The sequence below is a fragment of the Mus musculus genome, chromosome 5, assembly GCF_000001635.26.
Source record: "Mus musculus strain C57BL/6J chromosome 5, GRCm38.p6 C57BL/6J".
NCBI classification, from domain to species: Eukaryota; Metazoa; Chordata; class Mammalia; order Rodentia; family Muridae; genus Mus; species Mus musculus.
In genome coordinates, this window is record NC_000071.6 from 57,586,283 (window position 1) to 57,603,410 (window position 17,128).

General features: G+C 37.4%; 1 long non-coding RNA gene across 1 annotated transcript in view; it reads right to left on the reverse strand.

Annotated features, from left to right (window-relative positions):
• 4932441J04Rik (RIKEN cDNA 4932441J04 gene) overlaps positions 1-17,128 on the reverse strand; it is a 147,836-nt gene that overhangs the window by 16,199 nt on the left and 114,509 nt on the right. Inside the window, exon 4 of the long non-coding RNA NR_015588.2 lies at positions 15,026-15,188. This is a non-coding gene — a long non-coding RNA (RIKEN cDNA 4932441J04 gene). The remainder of the gene's footprint in view (positions 1-15,025; positions 15,189-17,128) is intronic.

Genomic DNA, 17,128 nt, shown 5'->3' on the forward strand with positions numbered 1-17,128 from the left:
TTGAATCTATAGATTGATTTTGGTAGGATGGCCATGACCAGCCCAACTTGGAACCCATCTCAAGGGAAGGCTCCAAAGCATGACCTCTGTTACTGATGCTATGGTGTGCTTAGAGACAGGAGCCTCCAATGGCCGGGCTCTGAGAGGCCCAACAAGCATCTGACTGAGACAGATGTGGATACATATACCCAACCATTGGACTGAAGTCAGGAAACCCTGTGGTTGAATTAGGGAAATGTCACACCCGGTCTCGACCAGCAAGAACGATGCGACCACCAGTCCTTCTAACAACAGTTTATTCAGTCCTGATTCTTCTTGTTTATATCTCCCCCGAACACTGGGCCTCTCACTCCTTTTATACTCTCTCTCATCCACACCACAGGCCACGCCCCCTCACCAGTCACGAGGCTTCAGCTAATCAGGGCAGCAGGGGCAAATCTCCACCAAATTGGATTCACCTGTATCCTGGTACACCTGCGCAGCACTCAAGATGTTTGTGTCTTATATGAGGAAGTCAGGTGCAAGTCATATGAGTTAGCTGCAGTCCCTGGCGCCTTTGGGACTGCCGCCACACCCGCTCCCCACAGGGAAAGGCTGGAAGAAGCTGAGGAGAAGGATGACCCCAAAAGAAGACCAGCATTCTTAACTAACCCAGACCCCTGAAATTTCTCAGACACTGAGCCCCCATCAGACAGCATATGCACACTTAATTGGAAAAAAAAAGACCCTAACCCTAGAGAGACTTGAGGTCCCAGGGATTGGGGAGTCATGGTGTGGGGAACATACTCTTGGAGACAGGAAAAGGAGGAATGGAATTGTAACCTCCCCCAGCCTGAAGCAGGCTGAGCCAGACCTTGACCTTTCTGCCACAAGGGGGTTACCTAGGGTGGAGCCTTCCTCCCTAGATCACTCTATTGTTCAGCCACAGCCTCTGTTCCTCTTCAAGATCCTGCTACCTGCTGGGAGGCCTCTGAGCTATTTGGGAGGCCTCATCCTATCCTGCACTTCTTCACCTGCAGCTGGGCTCCAAGAAAGAATTGGCGGGAATGGGCTTCCCTTGCCCCCTTTATAAGCGCACTTGCCATTAAATACATGAGCTTTGATCAGGAGGAACCCTGACTTAGCTCCATTTTTCTCTCTGCCTAGTTCCCCTTTCTTTCAGCCCCGGCCTGCCACTCAGGTGTACCCTGTCCATGTGAGCAGCGGGCCAGCTTCCAACAGGAATGAGGAACTGAGGGAAGATGGCCCAGGATAGGGGCAATAACTGGATTGTAAAACAATAAAAGTAATTAAAAAATGTAGATATGAATTTCAGAACAAACTACTTAAAATCAATACCCTCAGGGTAGAGTTCTACATAAAGGCCACTTATCTAAATAAAGGTTCCATTTATCAATTCTTTATCACCTGAGCTCATCACAAGACAACAAAAACAAAAACAAAAAACAAAACACCACAAAAAAACTCCCCAAATTAAAAGAGAGCAACCTTTTCTGAGCTAGACCTTCTCTTCAGAATGTTTCTCCATTACTTGAAAGGATAAAACTACATCAGGAAAGTTGTAGTGACCTCCAAAACCACACAAAATTCATATATTGCCCAGAGAATCAAGTGGATTCTTTTCATTACCACATTTAATGTCTATCTCCAAATTGACTACTTAAATAGTCAACTAATTACCTATGAAAACAAGCTTTGATTACATGATCCAATTATAGTCAAGCCTGACCACTGGTCTTATCAACAGTATATAAACTGAAACATAACTTCTTGAACATTTATTATGCAACTGGAAATATGGTTAAGACACAAAAAGTCAAATAAGGGCAATTTATAAGGATCAACCTTATTAAAACTTAAATGTTTGCATTCACCAAAAATAAATAAACAAATAAATAAATAAATAAATAGCAAAGAACTTTTTCATTTCAAATTGGTCTACTAAAATTTGTGTGTTAAAATATTTTAATTATTTTGAGAGTTGACTACTTGGTTACGTGAAATAAGGGTGTTATTGGGAAAAGAAAACAACCAACACTTCCGGAAGCTGGACCTACTTTACCATTTGCCATGGCAACCCCACAAGGGAAAAAGTAGATAATTTTCAACAATAAGAGAAAAAGCCTCTGAGAAAACAATGAAACCTCTCCTGGCACTGCATATGTTAGTCAGCCTACCCAGCACAGCACTGTACATTCTCTTAAGATGATTGCTAGATTGTTGACATGAACTCTATTGTCTTCAAATAGACCAACTAGCTAGATCTTCCACCATCCCATGCAGCAGACCCAGTGTCTCAGCATCTAAGAGGTGCAAGCATTCAGAAGAGACAAATGCCTATGAGAACAGGTGCCGTCAGTTGGTTCTGAAATGGACAACTTGGCCTTGATTTCCTCTCTCCAGAAAAAGTCCCAGGATCCTCTCAACTCTACTTCCAGGGTGGGTAGTGAGAACAGGACCAAGCTACATAGGAAATTAATAAGAACACAGCTGAAATCAACCCATTTCCCAGATACAAATTATCACTAAACTATCATTATTTCTCTCCTTTCTCAACAGGTAATTAGATGGAGGAAAATTATTTGAAGTCAGCAATTCAATAGATGTGCTTGAGAGCAAGCAACACATCAGACACCATTACGGAAGCTTCCACATTTAAGTAACACACAACATAGTTGCTCCTATTGTACCCAAAATAACACACAAAGGAATAGGGGGGTAAAAACAGTAATTTTACAATGATGTTTCAAGGAAAATACCAATTTACTCTAAAATACTTTTAAACCAGTTTTGAATTTAAAATAGCATATTTTGGATATTTGGAAGATGGTTTGCTTGGTTTTAATAACTTTATAATCTAGGTTTACCTCATCTGAAATATTAACAAAGACTTGTTTTTAGAAAGCTATTAACCTCACCAGAACCAGAAACTCAGAGTGCTCAGTCTTGCGCAGAGCTGATCTTTAAACAGTTTCTCTAGCACTGAGTCATTCTATTTTTGAGTTAGTGAAAAAATAATGCAAATCTATTTGATTAATAAATTTAATTCACTGTCAATTGTATAAAACAAATATATAATATCTTGTTCAAAACAATACTATATGCTCAAGTATATTTTAGAAACCTCTAGAAAGATGGATAATAATTGACTCTTTTCATAATTAGTTCTCAGCCTGCTACAGAAGCTAGTCATTAAATATCTAAAATGTATTTAGCATCATTGATATATGTGCATACATAATTCTTCTGATTGGAATCGATTCTATAAATAATGCATGCCATTTACAGCACACATCATTTTGGTTTGTTTTCAATATTTATTTAAAAATATATATGGTTTTTATTTCTGTATCTGATTTCTGAAAACCATGGATAAAATATTCACAGAATTTTTTGGTATTTAATGACTACGTGATTTCTATTTCAATAGCAGTACTCAAAGGTATCATCAATCATTAAAAAAAAAAGCTACTTCATGTAGAAAGTTTAGTCAAAGTCAGTTTGGATAGCAGAGCTGACCGTTGTTTCCTTTCTAATAAACAGATGAGTCTGTCTTACAGAAATGTAACAGCCTGACTATTCTATAGCCTCAAACAGCTTAGATTCCCATTTTGTAGTTTTCCTTTACTTTAGAGACATTCTTTATTTCTATCATTTCACTTATCATTTTCTTACCATGATTTTAAATCACTCAAATGCTTTTGGCAATTCTCTTTAGGGACACTTAAATCTCACTCAATAACTAAAGGGTAAAGCAAAAGCTTGAATTAGAATCTTTCAGAGTCATTACCCTTAAAATTAATGTTTGATGCTCTATGATCTATTTCTCATTCCTTCAAATTTCCCAGTTCTTCATCAGTAAATGTCTGAGTGTTCACCTCTGCTCTGCTCTTGCCCTATCTGCTGTTTTATAATACAATAATTATTTGGTAAATAATCTGTAGGGTTAAAAAATGTGAGAAATATTTTTTAATTAGATATTTTCTTTATTTATATTTCAAATGTTATCCCCTTTCCTAGTTTCCTCTCTGAAAATCCCCTACCCCTTCCTCTCTCTCCCTGCTCTCCATCCCTCCCACTCCCGCTTCCTGGCCCTGGTATTTCCCTATACTGGAGCATAGAACCTTCACAAGACCAAGGGCCTCTCCTCCCATTGATGATTGACTAGGCCATCCTTTGCTACATATGCAGCTAGAGACACAAGTCCTACCATGTGTTCTCTTTGACTGGTGGTTTAGTCCCAGGGAGCTCTGGGAGTACTGGTTAGTTCATATTGTTCTTCCTCCTATGGTGTTGTAAACTCCTTCAGCTCCTTGGGCACTTTCTCTAGCTCCTTCATTGGGGACCCTGTACTCTGTCCAATGGGTGGCTGTGAGCATCCACTTTTGTATTTGCCAGGCACTGGCAGAGCCTCTAGGAGGCAGCTATATCAGGCTCATGTCAACAAAACCTTGTTGGCACCTGCAATAGTGGCTGGGTTTGGTGGTTATTTATGGGATGGATCCCCAGGTGGGGCAGTTTCTGGATGGTCCTTCCTTCAGTCTCTGCTTTGAACTTTGTCTCTGTAACTCCTTCCATGGGTATTTTGTTCCCCCTTCTAAGAAGGATCGAAGTGTCCATACTTTGGTCTTCTTTCTTGAGTTTCATGTGTTTTGCGAATTATATCTTGGGTATTCTAAGTTTCTGGGCTAATATCCACTTATCAGTGAGTGCATATCATGTGTGTTCTTTTGTGATTGGGCTACCTCACTCAGGATATCCTCCAGATCCATCAATTTGCCTAAGAATTTCATGAATTAATTGTTTTTCATTGCTGAGTAGTACTCCATTGTGTAAATGCATTTTCTGTATCCATTCCTCTGTTGAGAGACATCTGGGTTCTTCCAGCTTCTGGCTATTATAAATAAGGCTGCTACGAACATAGTGGAGCATGTGTCCTTATTATAAGTTGGAGCATCTTCTGGATATATGCCCAGGAGTGGTATTGCTGGACCTTCTGGTAGTACTATGTTCAATTTTCTGAGGAACTGCCAGACTGATTTCCAGAGTGGTTGTAGCAGCTTACAATCCCACCAGCAATGAAGGAGGAACTTAACCATAGGCATAAGGTAATGATGCCTAGACATATGTGAATGTGTGTGTGTGTGTGTGTGTGTGTGTGTGTGTGTGTTCCTGAGTAGGAGAGGAAGTGAGGAGATGGGGTTGACAATCAGGTGGTTAGGTGCAAGAGATGGAAGGAAGTGAAAATGGAAATCAGAGACAGGTGTGGGAGGGTCATCTCTGGTAACTAGCCTGAAGCCTGAGACAGAAGAGGTACAGCAAGTCTATTGGGATGATCTTGAGATTCTACCAGAAGGGGCTACAGAGACTGAAGTGGTCACCTTCTGTAGCCAGGCAGGACTTCCAGAGCATGGAGGGGGATATCAATCTACCCACAAAACCTTCACCCCCAAAAATTCGTCTTGCCTACTGGATGTGCACGGACAAAAATAGAGCTGAGACTGAGGGAACAGCCAACCAATGGCTGCCCCAACTTCAGACCCATCCCATGTGAGAGAGCCACCCCCTGACAAAATTTAAGATACTCTGCTATGTTGGCAGACAAGAGCCTAGCTTAACTGTCTCCTGAGAAGCTTCATCCAGCAGTGAATGGAGGCAGAGGCAGAGACAGAGACCCACAACCAAATACCAGGGGGGAGACCAGGAAGTCTTGTGGAAGAATGGGGGATAGAAGTGAGCTAGTCAGCTGGGTCCATGCCACCAAAAGAAGACTCACACAGTCAACTAAATTGGGATTATGGGTGCTCACAGATCCTAGTCCACCAACCAGGAAGCATGCAGGGACTGGACCTAGACCCCTACACATTTGTGGCAAATGTGCAGCTTGGTCTTCATGTGCGTCCCCTAAGGAGTGGAGCAGGCCTGTCTAGAGCTCTGTCCCTGCCATTGGATCCCTTTTACCTCACCTGGATTGCCTGTTTGGACCTCAGAGAGAGATGTGCCTCTTCATGCTGGGAATAAATGCCCCAGGGAGGGGTGGTACCCAAGCAGGTCTTCCTTTCTCTGAGGAGAAAGGAGTGTGAAATGGGGCAGGGATTTGTAAAAATGGGACAAGGAAGACAGAAGGGAAAGGGACTGTGATCTGGATGTAAAGTGAATAACAACAACAACAACAAAAAGTGGAATTCTAAAATCGCTGAATTATAAAGTCTGATGAAAGGATTGACATTAAAGAGGGGAAGTTTTTTTAAATGTAAGGAAAGAGCAAAGCATCACACAAGTGCTGTAGCTGATAAAAAGAAAAACCCAGTCATCTTAGAGAATGTTGAAGCTTAAATCATGCTGCAAGGTTAAGGATGGAGTTAGGGAATGTAAGCTCTTACTGACTAGTTGGCAGCAAGCATGTGGAGGGTCTTCCTTGTGAAATGATTCTATGTAGCTGAAAACTCTAGACTGACGTCTGTTCCAAAGCAAACATGTAATAGCTGTTAGTTGTAATTGTTCATGCACATAACTCTTCATTGCTATCCTATGATTACAGATTTTTTTTTATTACTGAACCATTCTAAGGCACTGAGTATAAGAAGATACATATAAACTGATATCTCACAACTTGCAACTGTGGAATAAATACGATGCATGACTAAAGACGGATATCCCATAATACCAAACTTAGTTTATGAAGACAAAATATGACCTTCTTAATTAGGAAAACCTATGTAAAATCTATTTTTTCTTACTCACACTAGACTTAACCACCATTAAGGTTTAGAAGTTTATTTGCAAGTTGTATCTGGATAAGAAAAAAAAAATACCAACTAGTTACCTCATAAGTGAAGCTGAGTTCAAAGGGAGGGCTTTAATTGTATACTGCAACCACCAGGTGTTTAATTCAGCCACACATCACTATAAGACATTTCCCCATCACGGGGATCCAGCTTTACTGCGTCTTCAATCATGTTTCCCAATAGGTAGTTTTGTTCAGTGTCTCTTTCTCACTGCTCTTATATCAGAAGTAGGTAACATGATAGGGCAAAAACTCATTTTTGCGTAAGTGTTAATGTGTTTTGTGTATTCGCTATCTACCATTTATGTGATGGATGCTTCTCACTCAATGTTACGCACATGTGCACTTTTTTGAGAAACTAGATTTGGAAGTATATAAAAAAGTGAAAATATATAGGCTGTTAGACTTGAACAGAGACTAGAAATCTGACTCAAGTTTATGGGAACCAATAAAGCATTCACATTCCACTAAAAAAATGGAGAAAAATGTATCTCAGGATGGACATGAAATACACAGAAACCTGAACCTCCTCTTATAATGTATGCTAAGTATTAAATTCAAGCACATATGTACATTGCTATAAGCCAGAAATTACTTCCACATATAGATATAGATATATAGATATATAAATAGATATAGATATAGATAAATATAACACCATAACAAAGCAGGTATTTTCAGTCCTCCATAAGTTACGACTTCCATAGCTTCTCCCTGTTTCACTCCCCTAGAACCATAACTTTATGCTCTAGAAAGATCCAGATGTCTCCTTTTTTCACGGATTTATATTAATCTTCCAATATTTTCTCAGTCATTGCCAAGTTCAGGTCTTGTAAAAACCAACTTAGAATTCCAGCCTTACCTCATGGACTTTCGCCCTAAATTTTAAGGATCCAGCATTAAAGTGCATGTTTTCACAATTGCCAGTTTGGTTGCACACGTCTTACATGATTAAAATGACATAGAGAGTATTATAAAAACTCTAGACCTCTGGATTCATTTTCTCACCAGGTATAAACTAGTGCTTGTTTAATATGCATGCAGCTGAGGATACGCTGGTACATGGTTCTTGCAAGCCAGAGATTTACAGAAGTAACATATAAAATATGGTAATATAATGAATGTGTTATCACCTACTGTGCATGTGTACTACAAGATTCATATCAGTTTCTTTGACTCACTTCATAACTAATACAACACAATTATGTCCCAACTTTTTTGCAAGATGCATGCTTTCACTTTCCAGTCCATGAATTGAATCTATTTGTGAAGAAAATAATGAAGAAAAGAAAAAAAGCAAGAACAACAAAAACAAAACAAAAAACAAAACAAAACAAAAAAGAACACTTTACCCCTTGATAAATCCTTAAGCAATTCTGAACACCTCAGAAAGAGAAATATGAGGAAATAGTCCCTTGTATTCCACCTTTCTGAAACTTCACTATGAGAAATGTTTTATATTTGTTTGTTTGTTTTGTTAGACTAGAGTACATGTATATAAATCAACAGAGCACTACTTTGCTCAATTTTAGGCTGGCACTCTTTTATCTGGTAAAAGACATGCAGAACGATTAGAAACTTAAACACCACCTCAAACCATGCAAAGGCCACAAAAATTCTTGCCCTTGAGTTAGATGACATTTTTCCATAAGCATCAATAAACCATATTGCTCTATTGAAGATAAAAAGAGATAAATAAGAGTAGCAGCAAGAAGCTTAGAAAACCATAAACAATCACCAAATCCAGACACTATTGCATATGCCAACAGGATTTTGCTGACAGGACCCTGATATAGCTGTCTCTTGTGAGGCTCTGCCAGTGCCTGGCAAACACAGAAGTGGATGCTCACAGTCAGCTATTGGATGGATCACAGGGCCCCCAATGAAGGAGCTAGAAAAAGTACCCAAGGAGCTAAAGGGGTCTGAAACCCTATAGGAGGAACAACAATATGAACTAACCATTACCCCCCAGATCTGTGTCTCTAGCTGCATATGTAACAGAAGATGGCATAGTAGGTCATCAGTGGGAGGAGAGGCCCTTGATCTTGCAAAGTTTATATGCCCCAGTACAGGGGAATGTCAGGGCCAGGAAACAGGCATGGGTGAGTTGGGGAGCAGGGCAGGGGCAGGGTATAGGGGAAGTTGAGGATAGCATTGGAAATGTAAATAAAAATATCTAATAAAAAGGAAAAAAAGAAGAAAGGGGGCAGTATTTTTTTTTTAATTTCCCTTTGGATGCTACGGTGGATTTCTGTTACTATGATAAGATGCCTGAGAAAAACAACTTAGGAAGAGGAAAGGTGTTGTTGTTGTTGTTCTTGTTGTTTTGTTTGTTTTGGCTCATGGTTTTAGAGGTTGGTGTGGTCCTGTTTGTTTGGGGGCCTGGACGAAGCAACACATCATGATAAAAATATGCAGCGAACACTAAAATCGTCATCCTAATGCACCTCGAAGACAACATGCTCAATGGTTTCCACAAGGCTGCAACTTCAATTTCCATCATTTCCTAATACAATCACAAACTGGCAAGCAAACTCTCAGCATGATTGTCTTGGAAGATACTTTAGTTCCAAACTGTAACATAAAACTTCTCTTATATGATAGAAGGTGAAACTTAAAAATTTAATCCTGAGTGTGTTAGTATATCCCATCTCCAGACATCATCACATTTGAGGTTAAGTATTTATTATATGAATTTGGAATTTAAATGAATATTTAGTAAACAACCATTTTAAAAAGTAGAGGCATTTTTCACAGGGTCACCTTCCTTGGGTGACCCTTGATGACCCCTTTCTCTCCTGGTGAATTTCTGTCCCACAGGTAGCTATTCTTAGGGATGGCCCTCTTCGAAAGGAAGTTTAAGTGCAAAATGACTAGGATTTGATACAGGTACAAGATGATTCAACTTAAACATGAAGTATTTCTTTCTTGCATAAGAGAATAAGAACTGGTGTAAATAACTTCTGTGCTATCCAGTGCCTCTTAGCAAGACTAACTCTGTTGTAACACTAACATCTGGTAGTTTTCCCAGAAGACTGTGTGGGATACCAAACAGTTTTGTTTCTAGAGATGAGACTTAGTCATCACACCATGTTCTTGGCAATTATCACAGTTCTGTTATACAAAAATGTGGCTAACATGGACAAATAGTTCTCAAATGTGGGCAGACATTCAAATCACCTAGTGGGGCATAAGTCCTGGTTCATATATGAACCTCCCCGAGAGTAAAGGCCTGACTGTCTGACTTTTGAATAAATTCCCAGATAATCTTCATGCTTCCAATCCAGGAATCAGTGCTTGAAAAACAAGGACATAATTCAAAACTTTTTCTTGTATGGAAGGGTGCCTCCTCTGTCTTGCTTTATAATATTATCCATAAATATCTATTAATATAAAAATAAATAATAAATGTATTATATAAACATATTATATCTTATTTCAATATATTGTATAAATAAAATACTAACCATAAATAATTATAAAATAGTATTTATATGTTGTATTTTATACTCAATAACAATGATCTGTCATTTGCTTGTTTCCTACTCCCTTAGATGGTATTTGGAATATATTTGATTAATTGACATACACAGTATGAGATTTAAAGAAAATCAACTACAAATTTTAGCTATCTATTGGATAATAGCATTTTTCATTTTCAACAGGAAGACCCAACAATCACAGTGTTAATAAACACACTGCTGTGTTCTAAATAACATGAGCCGGACTTGATCATTTCCAGATCAGGCAGTTAGTTGCTGTAGCATTTAAAATTGACATGTCAATAAAATAGGTTATTAGGCATTTGCATTTGTGTGTGAATAAGTTGTGTTCTAAAATACGTGAGATATTTTTCCTTATATTGGCAAACAGTGTTTTGTTTTAAATCTCAGTTTTGCTGTATTGAACTGGTTTTTATTTTCAGAGACTGAAGGAAAATCTTGAACTTAAAGGAAAGGCTATCAGAACTTTAGCTGTAGCAGGAGTGGCAACAGGGTTCTGTTATCAAGAGTGTTAATTATTTATTCACACCTGGTTCACCACTGATTAACAAAACCTATTAAGGCCTTCCCTTGAAGACCTAGCTGTTGACATGCATTTGCAGCTGTTGTTGATTTTTTTTTCAAATTAGCACATTATGTGTTTGGAAAACAGACAAAAAACAGCTGCAATGTCTGAATGCATTTATTATGTACGCTTCTCCAAATGCTATTTAGGTTGCGGAGTAAATGATGAAGTCAGAGGGAAATGTACTGTTAACTCCGAGTTTCCAGTGCTTCTGAGTCTGGCAGAAATGGAAAGATAAGCGAATCACATTAAAATTTCGGCTTGCACTTTGAAAACAGATTTTGAACATTTCAGAGGCCTACTATTCAACAGTACCCACAAAGGTGTGTTACTACAGAGCAGACTCTTTTTAGCTTAAGGAAATCCTGGAAAATATGACTGAAAATAATTAAAAATGCAGGTGGCTTATTAAAACAACATTACTTTTTTTTTCAATCTATCGCAATCATCAAAGAATTATTGGCTTCATAGCCCCTCGTAAAGTCTTCTACCTTAAGGTTATTGTAAAATACTACATTAATGATGAAAATTATTTTGTTAAATCATTAGATTCTTTTGTGTTTCAAGTATTTATTATTGCCACTTTATTGCAGGAGTGAAACAGCTGACATTTCCCATGATTTGGAAATCCTCTCCAAAGCCCTTAATTGATCTGGACTCAAGAAGACATTGGCAAAATCCAGGGATTCCCCATCGCTTTCGGATACTGTGAAGACCAATATACTGTAAAACATAAACAGAGCAATGAGAGAACTGTTCTAAGATCTGGCTTAAACTTCCACTCACACAAGCTTCTCCTTTATACTATACTCCATGTCACAGAAAACAGGTTAATCTTGCCGATCCTCTCTCTCCTGAAGGTTCTATTTCCTGATGATGGTGCTGGTGAGGAGACAGATGGTCTAGCAGGTGGAAATTCTTCTGTTATCATTGCAAGGCCTGACAATACAACGTTCTTTCAGTCATTTGTTCCATGGAGTAATAAAAGACTTTTTTTCAAAATTCCAGTGAAACATTCGCATTCATCTTTATCAGAGACAGGTGTTGTCTAATTAGCGTTATCTGTTTACTTCATGGTTCTTGTCACAGACATGCTCAGTAGATCAGACATTCACATCTGTCTATGTTATTAATTACACAGGAAAAAAAGACAAGATCATTTTTAACTACCAATCACATTGCAGGCCACTGCTCTTGGTCCATGCTGTTTCTCTAACCTGAAACAAACTAAGCGTGGTTCTTTGACTACATGACATTTGGCTATGTCAGCCAAGCTAGTGATTGCAGTCAGATTAAACAGATGCTGTCTGTATTAAGCACAAGAGGAATTTGTTAGTAGCCAATGCACTTACTAGGAAACTAGCCTTAAAAAAAGGAAAAGAAATCAAATCAATTCTGAAGGATTGAACACACACCATGATCGAAAAATTTACTTCATGATCACTAATCTACACACACACAGACACACACACACACAATTTTACAGAGTATTATTTGATAGACAGTGTTATTCACCCGTGTATTTCATGCTGGTTGGCACAGAGATAATCCATTTTTTTTTTGGAAGGAAGGATGTTCCTTTGTGCCAGAAAATAAAGCCATAGAAAATTCCTTACCAGTCCAGAAGGGTTGGATTGTGTAGGTATAAGGATGACACAGGTTTATGGTCAGGCCAAGTGTCAATTCTTTTATAATGTTTCTTAGCAGATTCCAAAATGTTGGCCTTTTTTCTTTTATTTGAATAATTATAACCTGCTTATACACAGTCTGTTTTGTTTATTTTAGCACCTATAAATGCAATGTCTAATTTATTACTTCTTTACATGTTATAGGTTTTTCCCCCCAATGGAAAATGAGCACATTTTTAGATTTTTATAATATAAAACACACTTTGAGCAGAAAGAGCAGGGAGATGATGGTTAGATTATAGTTGGGATTAAATAGGTTTACCAAGCATGATGTCTAAGAAACAATGTGGAAATACAAATGTTTTAAAATATCCTGTATTACAATGTACAAATGTGGCAAATTCCTCAGAAGAAATGACTCCTTACAGTACTTTTATGTTTTGTAAATGATTTTTACTATGAAATGCTAACTATATGATGAATTAGCTTATATTTTCCCACAGTCTAATCAATTCACAGAGATGATATTTTATATTCAGCTTCTGCTGCGGTGATAAACACTTCAAAGTGAGTATTATATAAAGCAATAATTTGAGCTCTCACAGTTCTGGGGTCTAGGATATCCTTGGGAATGGTGGTCAGCATCTGTTGAGGGCCTTATTGCTGTTTCAAGATCAGAGAGAAAGCATCACATGGCAAAAGAAGAGAAATAAGAAGCCAGAGAGAACCAGGAGGCAGAGCTTGATGCCCTAACAACTTGTTCATTGACAAGATAATGAACTCACACTCAGAAAGAACACTGATTCATCAAGATGGTGGAGCCTTCTGTACCTATAATTTTTCAAGGAACCCAGTTCAAAATACCACCTACTGGGAATTTCATTTTAGCATGAATTTTGAAATAGATACTCAACTCATGTTAAGGAGTGTTTTCTATGGTTTCCAATGATCCATGTCTGCTTCATGATTTTTATGCTCTGGTGAAATCCTATTGTCTTATCTTGTGTCTTGTTGATAAAATGTGAGGAAACTGTTGAAATGTCAATTATGAAATAATGTTGTGATGAAGGGGATTGTAACCCCATAGGAAGAACAACAATATCAACTATTAGGCTTTTCAGAGCTCCAAGGAGCACACATGGACTGGTCTGTGGCCCCTGCTAAGTACATAGCAGAGGACTGCCTTGTCTGGCATCAGTTGGAAGGGATAAGCCTCCTGTTGAGGCTTGATGCCCCAGTGAAGGAGAATGCAAGAAGGGTAAGGTGGGAGTGGGTGGGTTATAGGGAACATCCTCTTAGAGATGAAAGGGTACAGGGGATGGGGTGGGTGGATCAATTTGGAGGACTGTGAAGGGAGACATTTGTAAATAAATAAAATAATTAATGAAAACAATTAGGTTGTGAAAGACAATAACACCCCATTACCCCTTTATCTTCCTCTCTCACTCTCTTTTCTTCCCTGCCTTCTGCTCCCTCTCTCTATCTTTCTTATCTTTCTTTATCCTCTTGCTTAGTCTTCTAACATTCTTGATCTGAAAAAAACAAGTTGCAATGTGTGATCTTCCCCATTCTTTGTTAATAACAACAGAAATATTTTCTTTTGTATTTCAAGTATTTATTTCAGCAACAAATCGCCCTGGAGTAAAAGAGCTGGCATCTCAGATGGTTTGTAACCCATCAATCTCCAAGGTCCCCATATTGATCAAGAGTCAGGAGGACTTTGGGAAAAATCAAAGGATTACCCTTCAATTTCAGATATTGTGTGGAACAATTACTTCCTTATGAAATATGAACAGGACAGTAAAAGAAGTGGACTGAGATTGAGGTTCAATTAAATAACCTTTAAAGAATTGGAAAGCCCAGGAAACCACTCCAAGAGACAGATGTTTTATCCTCCAATATATGAATAAGATAAATTCTTCTATAACTTAATCCTTGAGCTAATCAATGTCCAAACAAGTCTTTGACTGTGTGTGACTCCGAAGAAAGCAAAACAAACAAACAGTAACTACAAAGCTAACTCTAAATGAATGAATCCATGAGGATGGGAGAATCCATATGTGTGAGATGAAGTTGCATATTAAACAACAATATAAAGGACATATTTTAGAACTATTGCTCAAAACTATTAATGAGGTAGCTAGTTTGCCTTTATGCACTTATCTTGGTTTCTGCATCTCTCATAATATCTCATGTCTGCCTTTTACTCTTTGAACACAAATTCTGATGCTTGTGGAGAAAGCTCTTTTACCCACTGAATCATTCACCTAGGCCTATGTATTGTAAGACAAACTTTTCCTGGGTTTACACAGACACCTATTCACCACAGATAGTGAACCAACAATTGAGAAAAACATGCAGCCCACCAAAGTCCAACTTGGTCAATCAATGAGTTTTATTAGGGTTTCCTATATGGGTGAGGGTTTTCATACAGCAACTAAAATAACTCAGAAAGCTATAACACCAAAGGCCAACCTAAAAATGGGTGACAGCACATAGAAGCTGAAAACATAGAGAACTATTCAGCCTGCAAACAGCTCACCTGTTTGGAGAGTGTCCTTCTTGTTGGTTCAATTTACACTTCCGGGCATCCAATTTGGTCTTAATTTCTTCAAGGAAGTTGTATTCCCAGCTTCTGGACTTATATGGAAGTCTTCATACATTTCTACATTTATTCAAGTCCTATGCACTATTTTCTCAAGAATCTAAAAGGTAAAATGACAACAATGCTTGTTATATTTCATTTCAATCTATTTTTCTGCACACTAATTAAAGATTAGAACAACTGCATTCTGTTTCTTTTGTTACTTTTAATTTTTGTTTTTAAAATGCTAACAAAACCATTTTCTTCAAAGGAGCACATTTCCATTCTATTTTAAAATAAACAGCCACGTCACTGAAGTTGATTGTATACTTGTATACATAAAGGCTGTCATTTTGACTTCAAGTTTTCATTTCAATGTTAAAACTTTAGTAAGAAAAAGTAATAGTCTTCCAGCTTAAAATCAGGATTCTACCTCAGCCAAGGAATAAGAAAGAGATATTCTTTGGGCTTTGTTTGGTTTGGTTTGGGTTTTAGCAAAAATGGCAACTCTATAGAAAATTATAAGTGATTACAAGTATTAAATATGATTCTTCAATATTTGGCAGGATTTAATTTTATAGAATTTTATGTTACATGAACTATCTCACAAGAACTATCTTATGCAGGATTTCCTTGTTATACAAATTAATTGCAAAACTACAAATGCCAATTTTAGTGCTTGGAACATGTTAGGTACCTGAGATACGTATGTAATGTTTCTTATAACATAATCTGACTTTTTCTTGTATTTGAACTTTTTTTACTTTTTATTTATTAATAATTTATTTTTTTACAATCACTATGTGTTTTGTGGACCTTGCAACACTAAATTCAGTACCATGGACTAAATTCAGCACATCTATATATTTAACAAAATAGCAATAGATGATGGTAATGATGATGCTGATAAAGAGTGGGATGATAATGATGGATGTGTGTGTGTGTGTGTGTGTTAGTGGGTGTGCTTATGTGTAAATATGTGTGTGTTCATGATTTAAGCTGTTCATGAGATTATATCAACTATACTACTACTCCTGCATTTATGTTTGGGAGTTTCAGTTTCTAAATCTCCATAGAAGAGTATGGCCTATTGATTTCTTCTTTCATATATTTTTATCTTATGCTTAAAAAGTCTATTTTATCATTTGAAATCAATAATTATGGAAGACTTTCTTAAAGTAAATGCAAATTTCTCCTAAAATATCTATTTTAAAAAATCTGTTCTTTCTTAAAGAAAAAGAATGAACTCTTTTATATGTAAAAATACTACTGTATAATTTAATGGCAAGCTTATGAGGGCTTTGAAACTCTAAAACCTCCTGTCAGAAATGCTCACCTGTAACGACAAAGATTGGGAAAGCCAGACTCATGCCTCAGTCAACCTTCACCATACATGAGGTGCATAAGCAACTTGGGAAATCAGGCTTCTGAGCTTTCATTATTCCATACATAAAGCAGAAGTCATAATGCTTCCTGGTGTTATTTTTTTGATTAAATTAATATGTGGGAAGCAATTATAAATAATCTGGTAAATGCCTAATGCTGTGTAAGGACAAATTCATATCTGTCCCAATGTATTATACACAAAAATTCAGGCCAGAGATAGATTCAAACTGTAACACCTTATGATTTGCTAATTTTTTCTAGTAGTGTTACTTGGGTTGGGTTGACATACACCGTGATCTTTCTTAGATGCTGATATCATGGGATTATTCAGTATAGAAAAAAACCCAATGATGTCTTATATATAGAATGCTAAGTACTATGACACTCTCTTTAAAATTTATTAAGTCCAAAAGAAGAAAAAAACCCTAAGTTTAGTGAACAATTTCATAAAAACACAGTCAGTAATACTCATGCCTATGCCTGCATTTTTAAATTTTAAATGAATGAATGGTTCTTTCTTTTTAAAATAAAGTATTAATTATGGTGCATAATCATAAATTGAGTGTATTTAAGCAGGGATTTCATGCCAAGCATTGTATTTTAATTTGAGGTTCCTAGGAAATTGTCTAGTTCTTTTAGAAACATGGTCACCCAAATACACAATTTCTTTTTAGA